A 23373-nucleotide genomic window follows, 5' to 3' on the forward strand; every position below is an offset into this window, starting at 1 on the left:
AAGGCAGTGTTCCACCGCGTATACGTAGGGCAATCAAAAGCACACATATGACATGCACAGGCGCTAACCTCCAACTGTTTCGAGTTCTTCTACAAGTTTTGACTCCATTAGGAGGGGGGGGCGGGGGGGTGATGTGGTAATGTTTGTCCTGTTCGGAAATCTTTTCGACTTCGGCGAGCATACGCTCAATATTTGTCCGAACATACCTTCTGACTGCCTTCTTTGCCTAATGAGTAGACACAAGTGCTTGCATGAAATCCGAGGTAAGTTAACCTATCGTTGAATGAATGTATTGGCGACAGGAGCGCTAAGGTGTTTAAACTTGTTTAACTAAACAATGAACTATATAATATTCTGCGTGCACGCGTCACATATCGAACTTTTAGTTATGCACATTTTTTTGCAAGACTATAATTGTGACTGTATTGGTTATATCCCAGAAATGTGTGTGCCATTGAATGTTTTTCTCATAACGCCTTCTTTGATGCGCCGCTCCCTCAGGCAGTGAACACTGGACGGATCCCCGAGGCTGCGAGGGTTATTTAGTTACACACATCGATATCAGGACGTGGCGGAGTCCCATTGGGTATCAATAACAGGATAGATCCTCAAATGAGGCAGCTTGCCCCGCGCCCGTGCACAATTGTTATCGCGTCCGACAGATGGCGCAGTCATGCTGGAGGTCAGACGAACCGCAGCGGGCTGTGTCAAAAATTTTTTTGCAGTAAATCACTGTCCACAATATACGCGTCTATTGTGGACCGAATAAAGTTGTTTTACTCACTCACTCTGTAAATCACTGTCAATTTATTGATCATTGCGCATTTGCAGGACTTTCCCTGAACACCCTATTAACATACATAGGGTAATCGACCCTACAATTATCGCGCAAAAGCGCGCTCTCGCGTTCACAACCGAATCTCATCGTGGGCTCAAGATTAACGGTTGTTCCCGCGTAAGCGTTGCGGCGATATATTTCTAGCGGAAAACATGCACTCGTAGCGGATGCTTTGTGGGTATAGCCTGCCTCGGAAGAAGATGTTACATTAATTTTAAAAAAGCATGTGAAATTTCATGAATGCAACAATTTTCCGTTCACACCACGTTCATTGCTGTGGGTGACTGGCGTTCCCGTGCAGATTACCACCTGTTCAAGACTACATAAAAAACCCGCCGTGGTTGCTCAGTGGCTGTGGTGTTAGGCTGCTGAGCACGAGGTCGCGGGATCGAATCCCGGCCACGGCGGCCGCATTTCGATGGGGGCGAAATGCGAAGACACCCGTGTACTTAGATTTAGGTGCACGTTAAAGAACCCCAGGTGGTCGAAATTTCCGGAGTCCTCCACTACGGCGTGCCTCATAACCAGAAAGTGGTTTTGGCACGTAAAACCCCATAATTCAAGACTACATAAAAAAAAGGAAAGAAATGATGCAAACGGAAGAAGAAAAGAAAAGCATCACTTGTGCGCAACAGTTGGCTCGAAAGATGCGAAAAAGAGTCTGTCTTCTTATGCTTAGTTTGCTGTAATATGAGTAAAGAGAGATGCAGTAGACTCCCGTGAAGACGAACAAGGCTAAGCCGAATTGCCGGTTATGAGGATCAACGCGTGAACATTTGGTTAGTTTTCCAAAAAGAAGGAGAAGAAGAAGCCTCATAACACGAACTGCTAATTCGGTTAAGTCCAACTTCCGCAGCCTTCATTAAGTTCAGCGAGCGGCTTGGAGGACGTGACTCTGCTAGCTACACGGCAAGCAAATGATGTTTCTGTGCACACGTAAACAGCTACGCCAGCGTCGAAAATGACGAGAAAACCTACAGGGTGAACATCATAGAAACTGTAATTGAGGAGGCCCTCCGTGTGCCTGTGCAGGCTGTTAATTAGGTAAGCATCCTCCTGCAGGGCCCTTTTCAGGCCTGCAGTGTTCTCGCAAATAAATAAGAACGAAACTGCTTAAGAGCCACAAGAACCAAATTCACACATAACGCAGCTGACAGCGCCCTGAATACCTTGTGGCATGTTTTTCAGGAGGGCACTGAATAATCTTTGAGCTAAGTGAAATATCGACTTTTGTGACAAGACACAGAGTTGTACAGTGTCGCCAACCATGTAAATGCTCAATTGCTCAAGTATGAGTGCATAATGCACCATACGAAGTGCTTCTGGTGCACCACTTCGTCTGGTGCATAATGCACCAGACGAAGTGCTTCTCTTGCGGAACACATCTCGCCCGTCTCTGTGTTTTTCTGGACTTCTTACTGCACCTGTGGGGTCTACCGCCCCCTCCATCGCGGTGATGGATGTACAACACCCCGAGGATCCTCCCGGTTCCCGTTCACCCGCGGACATCGGTTCGAGGAAGCGAGGAAGTACGTCAAGTGGCAGCGAGGACACAGAGCTGTACTGCGCATCAGGTGACGAGTCCTCGGAGGACAGCTTTCGACTTGTTCAGTACCGCAAGGCCAAACGAAGAATTATCAACTCATCTTCGGCGTCCAGCTCGAACACTGTGAAAACAGCTCCTCAGCGATGGCCTCACTCCATCCTGTTTGTGCCACAGAACGCTACCGCCAACCTGCGCGTCCTCAACAGGCAAGCACTCTCCGTGTATCTAGAGAACACCGTGCCAAATGAGATCAAGGATGTTAGGATAAATACTAGACGAAACATCCTGGCAATCGATGTGATGAACCCGAGTGCACTGACCATACTACAACATGTAACGCAGCTGGGAAACATCAAGGTCCGATCCATCGTGCCAACGAATGGTGCCACAATAACTGGAGTCATCTATAACATTGACAATGAAATATCCAATGCAGACCTCCCAATTCTCATAAAACCAGCAAGCGAACACAACGTGATTGTGCATGTTGGTCGCCTCGGCAACACACGTTGTGTGAAGATAACCTTCAAAGGCGACTGCCTTCCACCCTACGTGAAGGTCGGCCACTTTCGCCACCAGGTTCGACCATTTATTCCAAGACCAATGCAATGCTTCAATTGTCAGAAGATTGGACATGTGAAGGGTGTTTGCAGAAATTCGGCCGTGTGCCCTCGATGTGCCGAACCCCACTCAGAAGACAACTGCAGCGCAACCACGTTCAAGTGTCCTAACTGTCAAGGTGATCACTGCGCCTCTTCCAAAGACTGTCCCCAGATCAAGAAAGAGTTCACCATTCTTAAGCAAATGGTGAGAGACAACTCTACCCACAAAGAGGCCGCTGTGAAAGTACGGCGAAGACGACGTCACCGACAACGGTCTTCACGGCGGAAAACATCAAGCTTTCAGGAAAAGTCCCCTCGTCAAGCATCATCATCAGCGGACGTTTCCAGTACTCCGATCACCAATGGAAGGGAGCAAACTGCCAGATCTCTCTCCACAAAGGAATGGCCGCCACTTCCGCGTACACGGCCGCCAGAAGAGCCGCAGAAGAAGCCGCCACCAGTACAGCAAGGTGCTGTATCCGAGGAGTCGCGGAAAGCAGATGAGCAAGTGATAGCACTTATTAGGCCTTTAATGAATGCCATTCGCGTGCTGCTAAGCAACATGCACACACCGTCTACCAGAAGTGCGCTTCAAGTACTGGACGCTCTGAGTCCGGTGCTTGCAACCCTTGAGTAGATCATGGCTCCACAGCCACGGTCTTTTAGGGAAGAGGTCCGACAAGCAGCTATTTTTCAGTGGAATGCCCGCGGACTCAGAGCGCGCCTTTCGGATTTCCGTCGCTTCGTGTTCGCCAATATGTTTCCCATTATCGTCATTTGCGAGCCGAACTTATTGAACAAAATCAGGCTTTCTGGATATGAATCATTTATGTCGTCAGCTGTTTATGAAAACAGTAAGGTTTTGGTGTTCATTCGCCGTGACCTCACCTACACTCATCAGCCTGTACCACCTAATGACAGTAATCAATATATATGCCTAAACGTAAGGAAAAAGAGTCTGGCCTTCACTTTTGTAGGCGCCTACCTATCTCCGTCAAGTCGATTTGATTACAAAAGACTACGAGACATCATTTCCTCAACTTCCAATCCCTGGGTCATCACTGGAGATTTCAACGCCCATCATACACTCTGGGGAAGTCCGATCATCAACGCAAGAGGCAGAGCTCTGGTATCTTTCGCATCCAGTAATGAGCTTTGGCTGCTGAATGATGGAAGTCCTACGTTCTTACGTGGCTCCACGTACAGCAGCTGTCTTGACTTGGCTTTCGTCTCACGAAGCCTAGTCAGACATGCAGGGTGGTTTGCGGACATAGAGACGCACGGAAGCGACCATATCCCCACGTACATCAAGATCAGAGGATTGACCGCTTCCAAAATACGGGATACGATCCAAAGAGTGGACTGGCCTAAATTTCAGTCTATTATGGAAGAACACTGCGACGCCAATCCATCTTTCGACTTGGAAGAGGCAATTAAGAGCGTGGTGCAAGACACTATGCGTACTCTAACATGCTCCTCGAAACTTAATGATTATGATGTGGAACTAGAACGACCTCGAGCAATCCGACGACGTGCTGAACGAAGATACCGACGTACGAAAACAATGGACGATCTACGGACCGCCAGGCGCACGCAAAAGAAGATACAGCGCCGGTTAGACAAGCTCGAATCGCAACGTTGGGCTGCCTTCTGTGAGTCGCTAGATCCACGCAAGCCTTTATCGCAACTATGGAGAACGGTGCGCGGACTGCGGACACTTCCCGTACAGCGATTCCCATTCAAGGCACTTGCCCTCTCTCAAAAGAGATCGGAGATTGACGTGGCAGAGGATTTCTGCGCCAGATTATCCGGCCAACTCACAGCTACCAACATTCCATCGCCTTCGAGCAGCTGTCCGCCACCACGTGATCACCGGTTGGATCTACCATTCTCGATCCACGAACTTAAGGCAGCATTAGCTTTGTGTAGCCGCACATCAGCGCCAGGACCTGACGGAATTTCCTACCGAGCTTTGTGTCAACTGGGGGAGCGAGCGAGAGGAGTTCTTCTTGAGGTGTACAATGAATCTTGGAGAAATGGCACGCTACCAACAACCTGGAAGACAAGTCGCCTTGTTCCACTGCTGAAGCCTGGCAAGTCGCCGTTGGAGTTCTCCTCATATCGCCCGATCGCTTTGCCGAGCTGTGTGGGCAAAGTAATGGAGAGGATGATCCTAGGACGCCTGGAGTGGTACTTGGAGTACCACAACACCTACCCAGATGCCATGGCGGGCTTCCGACGCGGTCGATCATCGATCGATAACGTCGTCGACCTGGTCACCTACATTCAACATGAGAAACGCCGTAAGCGTCTCTGCGCATCCTTATTCCTCGACGTTAAAGGGGCGTATGACAACGTTACGCATGAAGCCATCCTCTCTGCTCTCGCAGAGGTAGGAGTGGGTGGTCGGATGTTTCAATGGATACGGAGCTATCTATCCATGCGATCCTTCTTTGTAAGCACCGAGGAAGGCCATACTTCTCTACATTATAGCTACCGCGGCGTCCCCCAGGGCGGTGTACTTAGCCCCGTGTTATTTAATCTAACACTAATTGCTCTCCTTGAGCACGTGCCAACCACAGTCAGGCTATCAATGTACGCGGATGACATCTGCATATGGACATCTGCAGTAACACGCCTACAGCTGCGAGCGAGAATTCAGAAAGCCGCGACACAAACTGCTGTCTACCTCCGTAATCGAGGCCTCGAAATTTCCTCCGAGAAATGCGCACTAGTGCCATTTACGCGCAAACCCATGGCAAACTACAGTGTAACGATAAATGGCCAAGTAATACGACGGGTCCGATCGTACAAGTTTCTAGGTGTCATAATCGACAGGGACTTGTCATGGAGCCCACACATATCTTACGTGAAAAAACGGTTGACAGGCATATGCCACCTGTTCAAATTTTTCGCTGGCAAGACCTGGGGAATGTCGCCTAGTGCCATGTTACAACTGTACAGGGTGCTTTTTCTGGGATTTCTGCGATACAGCTTGCCAGCAATAAACAACACAGGCAAAACGAATCTACGCACTATACAAAGTCTTCAGGGTCAAGTGCTCCGGATCTGTCTTGGCCTGCCTCAGAGTGCTTCAACAGTGGCTACGATAGCAATCGCTAGAGACCACCTTGTCAAGACCCACATTGAAATTGAAGTACTCAGGACCCATATAAGGCATCTAGCCAGGACTCCTCGTCACCATTTAGCCTCTCTACCAGCGGACAGGCCACACACATCTTTCAGCCAAACGATAACTGCATATGATGAATCATTGCCAGCTTGTTTCACTCCGGCTGCGAGACCTTCGATCCCTCCATGGTGCCTCGCTCAGCCGAAAATCAACCTCGCAATACCTGGTATCTCGAAAAAAGCTGATCTGTCATCACCAGCCCTTAGACAGCTCACGCTACTATATTTGTACGAGAATTACCGTGACTCTACGCATATTTACACTGATGGATCTGTCCTTCCAAGCAGCTCCGCGGCGGCAATCGTCATACCAGCGAAAGCTACAACAATCAAATTTAAGACGACCCACGCGACAACATCGACAGCAGCAGAGCTCGCAGCGCTCTTTACTGCTCTTCATCACATTGGTGATGAACCGCCACACAAATGGACAATATTCTGTGACTCGAAGGCGGCACTGCAGTCTCTACTGTCACCTTTACGACGCGGACCGCACGAACAACTAATATTCCATATTACAGAGACATTACACCATATAAGTGATGCAGGCCACGACATAACCTTTCAGTGGCTTCCAAGTCACTGCGGGATTGTCGGCAATGAACGGGCGGATCACGCTGCCCGTTCAGCCCATACTGAGGAGCGCCACGTCCCCATTCCTCTTTCTAGAACTGACGCTGCACGGAAGCTCCGCCTACTTGCTCGGCAGTGCACCGCGTCGCAATGGAATGAGCCACATTTAAGAAATCCGCGACTGCACTCACTTGATCCAACATTAAGTCTTCGAGCGCCATCACAGCTTCGCCGTAGAGACGCCACGCTTTTATATCGACTTTGATTGGGCGTTACCTTTACTAAAGCCTATGCCTTCCGCATAGGGATGACCGACACCCCAACCTGTGACCACTGCGGCCATGAAGAATCAATTGGCCATATTTTGTGCACCTGCCCGCAGTACAGTCCACACAGGGCATGCCTCAGCCAGGAACTAGACCAACTGGACGACCAACCGCTATCCGAAAAAAGAATTCTGCAACATCGAAAGGACGTACCGTCACAGAAGAAGGCCGTGCAAGCGCTTTTGCGCTTCTTGCGATCTACCGGCCTGTGTGAACGACTTTAACTGGAACGCCTTTTGTGTGTGTGTCTCCATGTGTGCGCGTTCGTTTTTTTTTTGCGTTTCCCTCTCTGTCATCTTTCTAACCCCTATCCCCCATCCCCAGTGTAGGGTAGCAAACCGGAGACTCATATCTGGTTAACCTCCCTGCCTTTCCTCTTCATTCTCTCTCTTTTGTATCATGCAAATCCAGAAGTGGCTCTTGTTGCGTCTGCCTTTTTGTTTTAAGGCTGTTTAATTTAGTATTTTGTGTCGTGGATACTTGTGTACATCAGCAAAGCACATTTTCAATTCTGCGAGTCACTTCCGATAAGACGAACAGATCATAGAGTTTCTCACTATAACACCTAGAGGGTAATCTGGCGCCACCGTCTATGGGAGTTTCTTAAGGGGGCACCGTGCCGTCATGGGAATGACGGTATATGTGTCTGCGAGGCTCGTGTTGGCTGGTGTTGCAAGAGGCTTCGTCTAAAACGTTGATATGGCTACGCAAATAACGCGTTCTCAAAGTAAAATCTTCATAAAATGTTTCCATTCGCGCATATTACATCTTTACTCACCCACGATGCATGACCAAGCGAAGAAAAGCAAGAACAGACGAACAACTGTTTCAACGCGAGCGCGAATCTTGTCGTCTGTCCTCCAACTTTAGCGGCCCGCTGATACTTTTTACGTAACATGTAGTCGTACACACAATAACAAGTTCTCATAATTAAACAAAACAGGTTTTCGCGTAATAATAAAGCTAAAACAGCTTTTCACGTGCTATTCTAGCAGAACATTAATCATTGTGACAGACGGAACGGTACTTGCCAAGTGCGTCTTCAAGGTGTCCTGTCTCTACGAGAACGATGCCAATCCGAATCCACAATATACCGGCATTCCCATGCATACCACAGCGCAGCAGCGCCATATTTCCCTCTAGGCAATGTAGTGAGAAACTCTATGGAACAGATTTTCACCGTTCCTTCGATTACGTCTCAACGGGACTGTACTGCATGTCGTTACGGCCGGATTGACGCTTCCATCGCTAAAGGTTAATAACCATGGCTCCTTCCGGCCCGGAGCGTGCCGGAGTCGTGAGCGCTGGCGCTGCTCTCGCCGGAGCTCACCTGTAGGCTTCCTGCGAGGGTTTGAAATTACTAAAAGGCGGGTGTACAAATGCGCACACGAGAAGGAACGGAAAGGACAACACAACCGCCAACTATAACCTGAAAGGTCGCGCAATGGCGGGGAGGAAGGAAGACACAAACTTCTCTGCGCATGTTCGAGGGGAGGCGGCACCAACCCGCCAATCATGGACGCGTGTGGGCACTCGAGAAAAATAACTGTTTAGGCTTGACAATTAATTGTGCAACATAATCGAGGGCGGACTTATACACGCCAGCACAATCAATGATATGCCAAGCGTTGACCGTAAGGCGTGCTTCGCTGTTTATGTCGGAACAAAACTATGCTGTCCGCAAATTTTGGAGTACACTTGTAATCGCGACAGTGCAATGAAAGGTTAGACGCTGTTCCAGCGATCAACAAATGTTCATGATCAATTAATCTCTGATTGATGCAACTATTTATCTGCCCTACATACAAGTAACCGCAGCTAAAAGACAAAGGTAAAAGAAACTATAAGCTACGCCCAATCGGCATTCAGCGAACTTGTTGGGAAGGGGAACAGTTATCATATTTGCCTATGCTCTCGCCCTGTTGTCAGACGAAACGCCGCACGCAACAGCCGCGTCGCATCAGGGGCAAGCTTAGCGCCGATCCTCACTCTCTTGCATGCGTGATCATACGAAGAATTAAAATTTGGAGTCGGATATCTCGGAGGACAGACACGCTAGAAGAAGTCTTCCAGCCGATACTGTGTAGAAACACGTCTGCCGCTAACTTTTCGATACAAACATACCCACTTACTGAAGTAAACAAGAAAGTTAATTATTCAATTTTAGTTAATTGGGTTGCTGACAGCGATAATTATCATCTCACTTTGGGTCCCCCTGGCCACATAACTTATGTGCACAGGTGGCCTTCGCGTGCTTCCCAGTGCCTAACTTTAAGAAAACCAAAAGGCTTAATTTTGAACACCCGGTATATCCAGCTAAACATACCACCACGCAGGCATCACGACCAAGAGCAAATACCTAGTGACCCAAATTTCATTTCATGCCATGTAATTCATGTCATACATGCATATCATGTCATGCGTATCCTCATACATGTTCATTCAAAGAAACTGCCACCACGATATTACGACCACGAGCATGTCTTGCAGGTCTTGAGTCAAGCAACTCACATCAATGAATCGGCGTAAGAAGATAGATAGATAGATAGATAGATAGATAGATAGATAGATAGATAGATAGATAGATAGATAGATAGATAGATAGATAGATAGATAGATAGATAGATAGATAGATAGATAGATAGATAGATAGATAGATAGATAGATAGATAGATAGATAGATAGATAGATAGATAGATAGATAGATAGATAGATAGATAGATAGATAGATAGATAGATAGATAGATAGATAGATTCAAAGTAATTTAGAATAACGACCCTTCTGCTCTCTCATAAGCGAATTGGCATTGTGGAATACACCGTGAGAACGGCTGTGATGAAACTGACTTTTCAACTCCTTGTTTATTAAAAAGAAAAAGTCGCGGCGTCCCCTGAAAGGCAAACCATAGATTGCGATAGCAAATTAGTAGACAGCTATACGAAGTAAGGATAATAGTTTTATCGGCCGTATACACTTGTAAACATTCGCTTACTAACTAAATTAACGATCATGCTGTCACGCACGCACAAGTAAACGTGAACACAAATCACTCGATGACCGCGGACCCTCGCTGTCAAAACCCTAGAGGGAAAAATCGCGGCAGCAGCAGCGAGCGAATTGACCTACGTGCTGTCTCTCGCTTCAACGCGAACTCAGCGGCGAAAACGCAGAGACGTGAAGCTATAAGAACTCTGCCCACTATGTCGCCATCGCAGATCGTTTTCAAGATAGGGCCCGCGCCATACGCAGCAGCCGCTGGAGTAGAACACTCCCCCCCCCCCCCCCCATGACTGTTATACTCCGGAGGCGAGGCATTTATTTTATGTTCTTTTTGGAAGCCTCTACATAATTTTTGTCCCTCCTCTCCTCTCCGGTGCATTGCGCGCGACGAAAGCAGGCGTGCTTCCTCCCCGCTTTCCTCATTGCGCGCGCGAGATAGAGCCGCCATCACCCGAGCCTCCACGCTTTCACACGCACATACAGCACACGGCGCGCGGTGGCAATGTTATCGCTCTTGGACTTTATACCGAGCATCACAGCGCCGCCGACGCCAATGGCAGAAATGCGCCTGGAGTGTCCATTTAATTGCTATCGCAATAAAACAAAGCCCACGGATATATGATTTATTCGTAAGCTGTGCCACTAGCCCCCTTTTATACCCAGTCACACTGGGCACTTTCGATCGCGATCAAGTCCGATCGGAATCGAACTCCTCGATTGCGATTGGGTCTCTTGCACAGTTTGGGCTTGGGCAAAGAAGCCAGTCACGATCAAGAAATTTGATACCGATCGAGCTCGATCGCTGTCAAGTGTCCCGCGTAACTAGGGTATAAGTTTTACTTTATTTTTCCCTCTGTAATATCGCAGGTGAAGGCGACAAAGGGACTACGGTTTTTGAAAGAGACGGGATTGGACAAGCGGCTGTGAGAGTGACGTCGCGTACCATGCCAGATTGATGGACTCCAACGGACGATGTTTGTGTGTGCTGTGCTATGTGCTCTCTCTCCCTCTCCCCCTTCCCCATCTTTAATCTCCCCCATCCCTCTCCTATGTGTAGGGTAGCAAACCGGTTAGGCCAAACTGGTTAACCTCCCTACCTTTCCTTCTCCACTTTTTCCTTCCTTCTTTCCTTCCCTCTGTAATGGCTCTGTAAGGGCCAGACCCTAAACGATGTGCAATCTATGTTACGAGGGTAAAGTATGACACGATTCGTTAAAGATTGTTTGCAATCGCCAGTTAGACGTATTTTTTTCTTTTTCTTTTTATAATCACCCAAAATTTAAACACTGTCAACTTTTATTGAATTGAAAGTCAATATTGCACTCGGTTGACGTCTATTCGAAAACAAACCGAAATGACAGCTTCAATTAATGTGAGCTTACAAAGTTAAGGCAAGCGCACGGCCATGACCATAAATGTTTTAAATTGAAATTCCCGTAAGAAATTTCATTGGCTGGGAATTAATTAGGTGTGCTGCACTGGAAGTTTGTTGGCCGATATAGCTGTATACGCGAGCTTAAATAGTGGGGATGTGCGAATATTTGAAATTCCGAATGCGAAACGGATAGTGTTTTCTATTCAATTCATATTCCGTCCGACAATTCACCATTCGAAATTGTCGAATATTCGTTTGTGTTGGAATATAAGGAGTAACAGCGCTTATTTCGAAGCGGCCGCGTTCCGATGGGGGCTGAGTGCAAAAACGCTCGTGTGCAAAAATTCAGATGCACGTCACAGAACCTCACGTGGTCAAAATTATTCCTGAGTTCCCCCCTACGGCGTGCGCCGTGATCATACAGCGGTTTTGGTAAGTAAAACTCCAGAATTTTCTATAGCACTTATTGGATATTTGGCGGAGGAGGCTAACGCAAGATGGAACTGCTCCGAATGATTCTGCTGCAAGAGAGCCACGAATGTTGCAGAGAAGCACCAGTCCCTGCGCGAATGTACGGGGCAGTAACTTTGTGCTCAGTAATTTCTAGTCATTCAACTAGGATGTTTCGCTTTTAGGCAGCCTACGAATCTGTTTCGATTAAGGCAAAACAATTTATTCGCCATGTCTCAGCATGTTTGCTGTAGTATCACGCTCATCTGCTTCAACAAACGCAGTATACTATGTGCATCTGGCGACGTGCTGTTCCCTCATTTCGTGGTCGTTGTCGTGGTGGATAGCTGAAAGTAGTGGACCATTCATAAGCTCCTCAATCGATGGAACGTCCTGCTGTCAACGGCATTACATTCACATATCGAATAATATTAGCTTTTATTTTTGCCAAACGCGCTCCACGCAATCTTTATACTTTGTTTGGAAATCACAAAATAGTCTGTAGTCGATTAGATATCCGAAGGTCATTTTGCACGAATATTCGCATTTGATTCGAGTCAGCAAGTTTACTACGAACGTATCAACTAAGTATGGATTGCAAAACTGATTTTCTGTGGTTTGCCCCGTCTCTATGTTCTCGATCACCATCATCATTTCTCTTACAGGTCATTGCATAATAAAAGGGCGGATGGGGGGAGGAGTGCGCAATAAAAAGTTAGACGGCGATTGAACCTCTAGTTGAAGTCGAATAAAGGCAATGTTTTCATGAGTGAGCTGGGGTTGAGAAGGGGCGGTGCCACTGCGCACGGCAGTATATTGCGTCTCCTCTAGCTGCAGGGCAGAAGAAGGAGCGTTGGACTGCTATTTTTTTTCACACGGAATTCTACAGCAGTTCACTCAATTATCAGGCTACCGCAAGAGTGGTAAGATGAAGGCAACCTTGCTGGCAGCGGCCAAAGCCCCGAGGGTACTGTGCGATCATCAATAAACCTGCTCGCTCAAATTTGCAAAGCAATATTCGCGTAAATGCTGACTTTCTTCCCTGCCTATCGGTATCAGCCAAAAAGCTGAAGCGCACATGTGTTCTCGTACATGATGATTTTCTTCCCTGCCTACAGGTATCAGCCAAAAAAAATTGAAGCGCACATCTTTTCGCATAAAGGCTGATTTTCTTCACTGCCTATCTGTATCAGTCAGAAAACTCAAGTGCACATATGTACGCGTAAAGGCTTATTTTCTTCAATGCCTACAGGTATCATCCAAAAAACTGAACTGCGCATATGAACGCGTAAAGGCTGATTTTCTTCCCTGCCTACAGGTATCACCCAAAAAACTGAAGTGCACATATGTACGCGTCAGGCACGTACCCAGGGGGGGGGGGGCCCGGGAGGGCCCGGGCCCCCCCCCCCCCCCCCCGAAATCAAGTGGCATACCCACCCCCCCTCCCCACACCACCCACGCCACCACTCCTCACACATTCCTAAAGCGCCGCCAGATCAATGTTGAGACTTGGCAGCTATTAATCGGTCAGCATTATGCTGCCTTTTTCTCCCCTTTTAGATGGCGGTAGTTATCGGCATCTCTTGTAATGTGAAGGGCAGTTTTCTCATAGATTCCGCACCCGTGCAATTAAACCGAGATGTGTTCAGTTGTCACCATCTATTCAACCGTCACGCGCATAGCTGTTGCTTTTGTTAGTTCAACCTTCTTTGTTTAGGCTGATCCTGGGACCAGGAAAGGGATGCGGCTGTTACTGAGCTGGTCTGTACTCTCGTGGAACGAGTTGCGGCCGGAGAAAATGCCAATTGCGTTTAACTTTTCCCTTTGCTTCATTATTTCCTTGAGTTACGGCTCGCCGCGAGGCTGGCAGATGCCCGCAACCATATACACGTGATATGGGTTAGATAAGGTGGGAAATAAAATAACGTGAAAGTGCATCCATCATGAAACCCTGCAATAACCCTTAAACCCATAAGCAAGATGACTGTCGCCCGTTAGCTCGTCTGTTTTTCCCTAATTGTATAGCACTTTTCGTGCAAAATTGGCAACTGGAAACAAAAATCGCAAGGAGTTGAAAAATTAAGCGATCTACTAAGGGAGAGAGCCAAAGCAACAAACAAACTGCAAGGAAAATCGAATAATAAAAGAGCTAACCGTTGTTTATGAGAATATTTATGGATCAACATCTTTTTATTTAAAAAGGAAGTAGAGAAAACGCTGCCGGAAGTGGAGAACAATTACTTGCTTTGAATGACGCTTCTACAGTTATCAGTCGAACCGCCTCACGTAGCCACTTCTCTGCTGTGCTTATGTGGGTGTTTATCTAACCTTTCGCGGTGAGCGCAGTACATCTAGAATTGCAGAGTCCTGCGCTCTACGCGGTTGTGTGGGACTGGCGGTCGCACAGCGTTATGCAATTCGGGGAACTGTCAAAACTGATCAACAAGGAGAAAATAACTGCTATTCGGAACTGTAACATGAGAAAGACTGAAGAAGCTGGAAAAAATGAACGCAGCCTGCAATCAATAAAAAAGAAACCTGGCATAGGACAAACCATGATGTATGCACTAAAAGATAATATCATCAGCAATCTCGAAGATATAGTAAAAGCAGCGGAAAAATTCTAAGCTGACCTGTATACAGTACTCAGAGGAGACACGATACCTCACTTAGAAACAGTAATGAACAGGATCTAGAAACTACCCGCCGTGGTTGCTCAGTGGCTATGGTGTTGGGCTGCTGAGCACGAGGTCGCGGGATCAAATCCCGGCCATGGTGGCCGCATTTCGATGGGGGCGAAATGCGAAAACACCCGTGTACTTAGATTTAGGTGCACGTTAAAGATCCCCAGGTGGTCGAAATTTGCGGAGTCCTTCACTACGGCGTGCCTCATAATCAGAAAGTGGTTTTGGCACGTAAAACCCCATAATTTCATTTTTTTTTTACAGAAACTCTCCTATAACTAGCGATGAGGTCAGAAGGGCCCTGCAAGAAATGAAACGATGAAGAGTGGGAGGAGAAGGTGGAATATCAGTCGATTTAATCAAAGATGGAGGAGACATAATGCTTGGAAAGCTGGCGGCTTTTTATACGAAGTGTCTATTGACTGCAAGGGTCCCAGAAAACTGGAAGAATGCAGACGTTATACTAATCCACAAAAAAGGAGACGTTAAAGAATTGAAAAATTATAGGACCATTACCTCGCTCCCAGTATTATATAAAATATTTACCAACATAATCTCCAATAGAATAAGGGCAACACTGGATTTTGTCAAACAAGGGAACAGGCTGGCTTCAGGAAGAGATACTTTACAGTAGATCACATTCATGTCATCACTCAGGTTATAGCGAATTCCGCAGAGTACAATAAGCCTCTCTACGTGGCTTATATAGATTACGAAAAGCCATTTGATTCAGTAGAGATACCAGCAGTCATAGAGGCACTACGTAATCAAGGAGTACAGAACGCTCACGTAAAAAGCTTGGAAAATATTGCTACATGTGTGTGGTATTTGTTTGTTTGAACGAGGCGCGTGGGCGCCATCACTCCAGAAAAGAGGAGGAAGAACGAAGTTGGCTCGCGCTGTGAATCTAACCGGTCAGCGCTGCAACCGTTGTTGTAAATATAATCTGTAAATAGTTTCTCGTCTTACTGACTCGTCCTTCGCGTAAGAATATCTACAGAGGTTCTACAGCTACCTTAATTCTACACAAGAAAAGCAGGGAGATACCTATAGAGAGAGGGGTCAGACAGGGAGACACAATTTGATGACACATGATGATGATGATGATGACGACGACGACGACGACGATGATGATGATGATGATGATGATGATGATGATGGAGGTGGTGGCCCCCCCCCCCCCCCCGAAAAAACATCCTGGGTACGTGCCTGGTACGCGTAAAGGCCGATTTCCTTCCCGGCCTATAGGTATCAGCGAAAAAAAATTTAAGCGCACATCTTTTCGCATAAAGGCTGATTTTATTCCCTGCCTACAGGTATAAGCCAGAAAACTGAAGTGCACATATGTACGCGTAGAGGCTTATTTTCTCCAATGCCTACAGGTATCATCCAAAAAACTGAACTGCGCATATGAAAGCGTAAAGGCTGATTTTCTTCCCTGCCTACAGGTATCACCAAAAAATTGAAGTGCACATATGTACGCGTAAAGGCTGATTTTCTTCCCGGCCTATAGGTATCAGCGAAAAAAAATTGAAGCGCACATCTTTTCGCATAAAGGCTGATTTTATTCCCTGCCTACAGGTATAAGCCAGAAAACTGAAGTACACATATGTACGCGTAGAGGCTTATTTTCTCCAATGCCTACAGGTATCATGCAAAAAACTGAACTGCGCATATGAAAGCGTAAAGGCTGACTTTCTTCCCTGCCTACAGGTATCACCAAAAAACAAGTGCACATATGTACGCGTAAAGGCTGATTTCCTTCCCGGCCTATAGGTATCAGCGAAAAAAAATTGAAGCGCACATCTTTTCGCATAAAGGCTGATTTTATTCCCTGCCTACAGGTATAAGCCAGAAAACTGAAGTGCACATATGTACGCGTAGAGGCTTATTTTCTCCAATGCCTACAGGTATCATGCAAAAAACTGAACTGCGCATATGAACGCGTAAAGGCTGATTTTCTTCCCTGCCTATTGGTATCAGCCAAAAAATTGAACCGCACATCCTTTCGCATAGAGGTTGATTTTCTTTCCTGCCTGTAGGTATCAGCCAATTAAATTGAAGCGGACATCTTTTCGGATAAAGGCTGATTTTCTTCCCCGCTTACAGGTATCTGCCAAAAACATGAAACGCACATCTGTTCACGTAAAGACTCAATTTCTTCCCTGCCTAACAGTATCATCAAAAACATTAATTGCACATCTGTACGCGTAAAGGCTGATTTTCTTTCCTGCCTATAGCTGTCAGCCAAAAAACTGAAGTGCGCATATGTACGCGTAAAGGCTGATTTTCTTCCCTGCCTATAGGTATCAGCCAAAAATATATAAGCGCACATCTGTTCGCGTAAAAGCTGGATTTCTTCCCTGCCTATATGTATTAGCCAAAAAACTGAAGCACATATCTGTTCGCGTAAATGATGATTTTCTTCCCTGCCTATCGGCATCAGCCAAAAACTTAAAGCGCACATCTGTTAGCCTAAAGGCAGTTTTTCTTCCCTGCTCATCGGTATCACCCAAAAGATTAAAGCGCACATCTTTTCGCAGAAAGGCTGGCTTACTTCCCAGCCTGTAGGTATCATCCAAAAAACTAAAGTGCGCATACGTACGCGTAAAGGTTGATTTTCTTCACTGCCTATAGGTATCAGCCAAAAATATAGAAGCGCACATCTGTTCGCGTAAATGCTTGTTTTCCTGTCAGCCTTTAGGTATCACCCCAAAAAATTGAACCGCACATCTTTTCGCATAAAACCTGATTTCCTTCCCTGCCTACGGGTATCAGCCAAAAAACTGAAGTGCGCATATATACGCGTAAGGCCGATTTTCTTCCGTGCTTATAGGTTACAGCCCAAAAAATTGAAGCGCACATTTTTTGGCATGAAGGCTGACTTTCTTCCCTGCTAGAGGTATTAGCCAAAAAAACTGAAGTGCGCATATGTACGCGTAAAGGCTGATTTTCTTCCCTGGCTATAGGTGTCAGCCGAAAAACTGAAGCGTGCATATGTACAAGCAAGGGCTGATTTTATTCCCGGCCTATAGGTGTCAGCCAAAAAAAAAAATATAGAAGCGCACATCTTTTCGCATGAAGGCTGATTTTATTCCCTGCCTACAGGAATCAGCCAAAAAACTGATGTGCACATATGTACGCGAAAAGCCTGATTTTCTTCCCAGCCTATAGGTGTCAGCCAAAAAAAAAATTGAAGCGTAAATCTTTTCGCATAAAGACTGATTTTATTCCCTGCCTACAGGTATCAGCCGAAAAACTGAAGTGTGCATATGTAGGCGTAAAGGCTGATTTTCTTTCCTGCCTATAAGTATCAGCCGAAAAACTGAAGTGCGCATATGTACGCGTAAAGGCTGGGTCTCCTCGCTACCTATATATATCAGGTAAACAACTAAAGCGCACATCTTCGCGTAAATGCTCGTTTTCCTCTGTACCTATAGGTATCAGCCAAAAAAATTGAACCGCCATCTTTTCGCATAAAACCTGATTTTCTTCCCTGCCTACAGGTATCAGCCAAAAAACTGAAGTGCACATATGTACGCGAAAAGCCTGATTTTCTTCCCAGCCTATAGGTGTCAGCCAAAAAAAAATTGAAGCGTAAATCTTTTCGCATAAAGACTGATTTTATTCCCTGCCTAGAGGTATGAGCCAACAAACTGAAGTGCGCATATGCACGCGTAAAGACGAATTTTCTTCCCTGCCTATAGGTATCAGCCGAAAAACTGAAGTGTGCATATGTAGGCGTAAAGGCTGATTTTCTTCCCTCCCTATAGCTATGAGCCAAAAATATAAAAGCGAATATGTACGCTTAAAGGCTGATTTTCTTCCCTGCCTATAGGTATCAGCCAATAAAAATTGAAGCGCACATCTTTTCGCATAAAGGCTGATTTTCTTCCCTGCCTAGAGGTATGAGCCAACAAACTGAAGTGCGCATATGCACGCGTAAAGACGAATTTTCTTCCCTGCCTATAGGTATCAGCCGAAAAACTGAAGTGTGCATATGTAGGCGTAAAGGCTGATTTTCTTCCCTCCCTATAGCTATGAGCCAAAAATATAAAAGCGCACATCTGTTCGCGTAAAGGCTGGATTTCTCTGCCTACGGGAATTCGCCAGAAAATTGAAGTGCGTATATGTACGCGTAAAGGCTGATTTCCTTCCCTCCCCATAGGTATCAGCCAAAAAACTAAAGGGCTCATACGTAAGCGTAAATGCTGATTTTTTTCCCTGCCTATAGGTATCAGCCAAAAAACTGAAGTGTGCATATGTGCGCGTAAAGGCAGATTTTCTTCCCTACCTATAGGTATCCGCCGAAAAACTGAAGTGTGCATATGAACGCGTAAAGGCTGATTTTCTTCCGTGCCTATAGGTATCAGCCAAAAAATTGAAGAGCACGTCTGTTCTCGTAAATGCTGATTTACTCCCGTGCCTGTAGGTATGAGCCAGAAAAATTGAAGCGCACATCTTTTCGCATAAAGGCTGATTTTCTTCCCTGCCTAACAGTATCAACAAAAGCATTAAGTGCACATCTGTTCGCGTAAAGGCTGGTTTTACCTATGGGTATCAGCCAAAAAAATTGAAGCGCACATCTTTTCGCATAAAGGCTGATTTTCTTCCCTGCCTAACAGTATCAACAAAAACATTAAGTGCACATCTGTTCGCGTAAAGGCTGGTTTTACCTATGGGTATCAGCCAAAAAAATTGAAGCGCACATCTTTTCGCATAAAGGCTGATTTTCTTCCCTGCCTAACAGTATCAACAAAAACATTAAGTGCACATCTGTTCGCGTAAAGGCTGGTTTTACCTATGGGTATCAGCCAAAAAAATTGAAGCGCACATCTTTTCGCATAAAGGCTGATTTTCTTCCTTGCCTATAGGCAATAGCCAAAAACCTGAAGCACACATATGTTTGCGTAAATGCCCATTTTCTTCTCTGCTTATAGCTATCGGCCAAAAAAAAATTGAAGCGCACATCTTTTCGCGCAAAGACTGATTTTCTTCCCTGCCTAACAGTATCAGCAAAAACGTTAGGTGCATATCTGTTTGCGTAAAAGTTGGTTTTCTCCGCTGCCTATAAGTATCAGCGAAAAAATTGAAGCGTACATCTCTTTGCATTAAGGCTGGTTTTCTTCCTTGCCCATAGGTATCAGCCACAAAACTGCAGTGCGCCTATCTACGTGTAAAGGCTGATTTCCTTTTCTCCCTAATGGTATCAGCCAAAAATATAGAAGCGCACATCTGTTCGCGTAAAGGCTGGATTTCTTCCCTGCCTACATGTATCAGCCAAGAAACTGAAGTGCGCATATGTATGCTTAAAGGCTGATTTCCTTTTCTCCCTAATGGGATCAGCCAAAAACATAGAAGCGCACATCTGTTCGCGTAAAGGCTGATTTTCTTCCCTGCCTATACGTATCAGCCAAAAAACTGAAATGCGCATATGTTCACGCAAAGGGTAATTTTCTTCCGTACCAATAGGCACCAGCCTAAAATATAGAATCGCATATCTTTTCGCATAAACGGTGATTTTCTTCCCTGCCTACAGGAGTTAGCCAGAAAACTGAAGCGTGCATATGTACGCGTAAAGGCTGATTTTCTTCCCTGCCTATAGGTATAAGCCAAAAAAATTAAGGCGCACATTTTTTGGCATAAAGGCTGATTTTTTTCCCTGCCTATAGGTATCACCCAAAATACTGAAGTGCGCATATGTACGCGCTAAAGGCTGATTTTCTTCCCTGCTTGTAGGTATCAGCGAAAAAATTGAAACGCACATCTGTTCGCGTAAAGGCTGTTTTTTTTCCCTGCCTATAATCAGCCAAGAAACTCAACTGCGCATACGTACGCGTGAAGGCTGATTTTCTTCCCTCCCTATTGGTATCAGCCAAAAAAATTGAAACGCACATCTTTTCGCGTAAAGGCTGATTTTATTTTCTGTATTCAGGTATGAGCCAAAAAACTGAAGCGCGCATATGTACCGTATAGTCTGATTTTCTTCCCTGCCTATAGGTATCAGCCGAAAAACTGCAGTTTGCATATGTAAACGTAAAGGCTGATTTCCTTTCCTCCCTAATGGTGTCAGCTAAAAATATAGAAGCGCACATCTGTTCCTGTAAAGGCTGGTTTTCTTCACTGCCCATAGGTATCAGGGAAAAAACTGAAGGGCATATCTGTTCGCGTAAATGCTGATTTTATTCCCTGCCTACAGGTATGAGCCAAAAAACTGAATTGCGCATATGTACGCGTAAAGGCCGATTTTCTTCGCTGCCTATAGGTATCAGCCAAAAAATCTGAAGCGCGCATATGTGCGCGCAAAGACTTATTTTCTTCCCTGCCTAGAGGAGTCATCCAGAAAACTGGAGTGCGCATATGTACGCGTAAAGGCTGATTTCCTTTCCTCCCTAATGGTATCGGCCAAAAATATAGAAGCGCACATCTGTTCACGTAAATGCTCGTTTTCCTCTCTGCCAATAGGTATCAGCCAAAAAAATTGAACCGCACATCTCTTCGCATAAAACCTGATTTTCTTCCCTGCCTACAGGTATGAGCCAAAAAAGTGAAGTGCTCATATGTACGCATAAAGGCTGATTTTCTTCCCAGCCTATAGGTGTCAGCCAAAAAAAAAAATTGAAGCGTACATCTTTTCGCATAAAGGCTGATTTTCTTCCCAGCCTACAGGAATCAGCCAGAAAACTGAAGTGCGCATATGTACGCGTAAACGCTGATTTTCTTTCCGACTAATAGGTATAAGCTAAAAAAAATTGAACCGCACATCTTTTCGCATGAAGGCTCATTTTATTCCCTGTCTAGAGGTATGAGCCAACAAACTGAAGTGCGCATATGTACGCGTAAAGACTGATTTTCTTCTCTGCCCATAGGTATCAGCCGAAAAACTGAAGCGTGCATATGTACGCGTAAAGGCTGATTTTCTTCCCTGCCTAACACTATCAACAAATACATTAAGTGCACATCGGTTCGCGTAAAGGCTGGTTTTACCTATGGGTCTCAGCCAAATAAATTGAAGCTCAAATCTTTCCGCATCATGGCTGCATTTCTTCCCCGTCTATAGGTATCAGCCAAAAAACTGAAGCGCACATCTGTTCGCACAAAGGCTGATTTTCTTTCCTGCCTATACGTGTCAGCCAAAAAAATTGAAGCGCACATCTTTTCGCATAAAGGCTGATTTTCTTCCTTGCCTATAGGTACTAGCCAAAACTCTGAACCGCACATATGTTCGTGTAAATGCCGATTTTCTTCTCTGCCTATAGCTATCGGCCAAAAGAAATTGAAGCGCACATCTATACGCACAAAGGCTGATTTTCTTCCCTGCCTGTGGATATCAGCCAAAAAAACTAAAACGCACATCTGTTGGCGTAAATGCTGATTTTCTTCTCTGCGTATAGGTATCGGCCAAAGAAAAAAAATTGAAGCGCACGTCTTTTCGCATAAAGGCTGATTTTCTTCCCTGGCTAACAGTAACAACAAAAACATTATCTCCGCATCTGCTCGCGTGAAGGCTGGTTTTCACCGCTACCTATGAGTATCAGGGAAAAAACTGAAGCATACATCTTTTCGCATAAAGGCTGATTGTTTCCCCTGCCTACAGGTATGAGCCAAAAAACTAAAGTGCGCATATGTACGCGTAAATGCTCATTTTCTTCCCTGCTTACAGGTATCAGCCGAAAAACTGAAGAGTGCATATGCTTGCGTAATGGCTGACTTTCTTCCCTGCTTACAGGTATCAGCCGAAAAACTGAAGCGTGCATATGTACGCGTAAAGGCTGGTTCTCCTCGCTACCTATAAATATCAGGTAAACAACTAAAGCGCACATCTGTTCGCGTAAATGCTCGTTTTCCTCTCTGCCTATAGGTATCAGCCAAAAAAATTGACCCGCACATCTTTTCGCATAAAACCTGATTTTCATCCCTGCCTACAGGTATGAGCCAAAAAAGTGAAGTGCTCATATGTACGCGTAAAGCCTGATTTTCTTCCCTGCCTATTAGCCCCGAGAAAGAGGAATGGCACCCTCTCGCGAGTGACGTCACGGCCTGGACGCCGCTCGCTCCGGCTTGCTCGGCTGCCGCGCGCGCTCGTTCCCTTCGTGTATGCTTGGGGTATGGGTGGCTCGAGCCGTACGTATCGATGAATAACTCGGCTTCTTTCAGCTGCAATACCTTAACCACAGTTTCTTCTTCAAAAGCGTGTGAGTCGAGAAACTTTGCGACTTGGATATCGCAAGCTAAGTAGCGTTAAAGGGGTCTACAAGTTTTTGCAATGCATATATGCGCCGTGTCTATCGGTAAATTTTGACTAAAAAAAGAATATCTGCAAATTCAACGCGCGAAGTTGTGTATGATGCTTCGCTAAACACTTAACATTCCTTTAGTATTTAGCTATGAGAGGTATTGCATTTTACGTGGAAGAAAAATTTGGTACTTGGCGTCAACATGTTATCCGATGTTAGAAAGACACTGCCCAGCGAAGCTGTCATCATGATTCCTATTACTCTGGTGTGTTGTTCTATTCAAATATGGCCATTCATTAATGCGTAAAAAAATAGTTAGGCGCGCATTTCTTATGAAAATGTTTGCTGCTACTTCCATCCCCCTCTGAAACAGGCCTCCAAAAAACGAATTGCTCATGGCTGCTAACACGACGGCGTGTCATGTAGAGTATTTACATAGTTAATTCACAAACACCATAGTAGCAATCACCTGAGAGAAAAGTTTCGTTGTTTAGATCAACAGCCACTCAATTGAAAGTGATGAAATGTATCATAGTGGCCCTCAGTAGC

This window comes from Dermacentor albipictus, chromosome 1, assembly GCF_038994185.2.
Source record: "Dermacentor albipictus isolate Rhodes 1998 colony chromosome 1, USDA_Dalb.pri_finalv2, whole genome shotgun sequence".
Lineage (NCBI taxonomy): Eukaryota > Metazoa > Arthropoda > Arachnida > Ixodida > Ixodidae > Dermacentor > Dermacentor albipictus.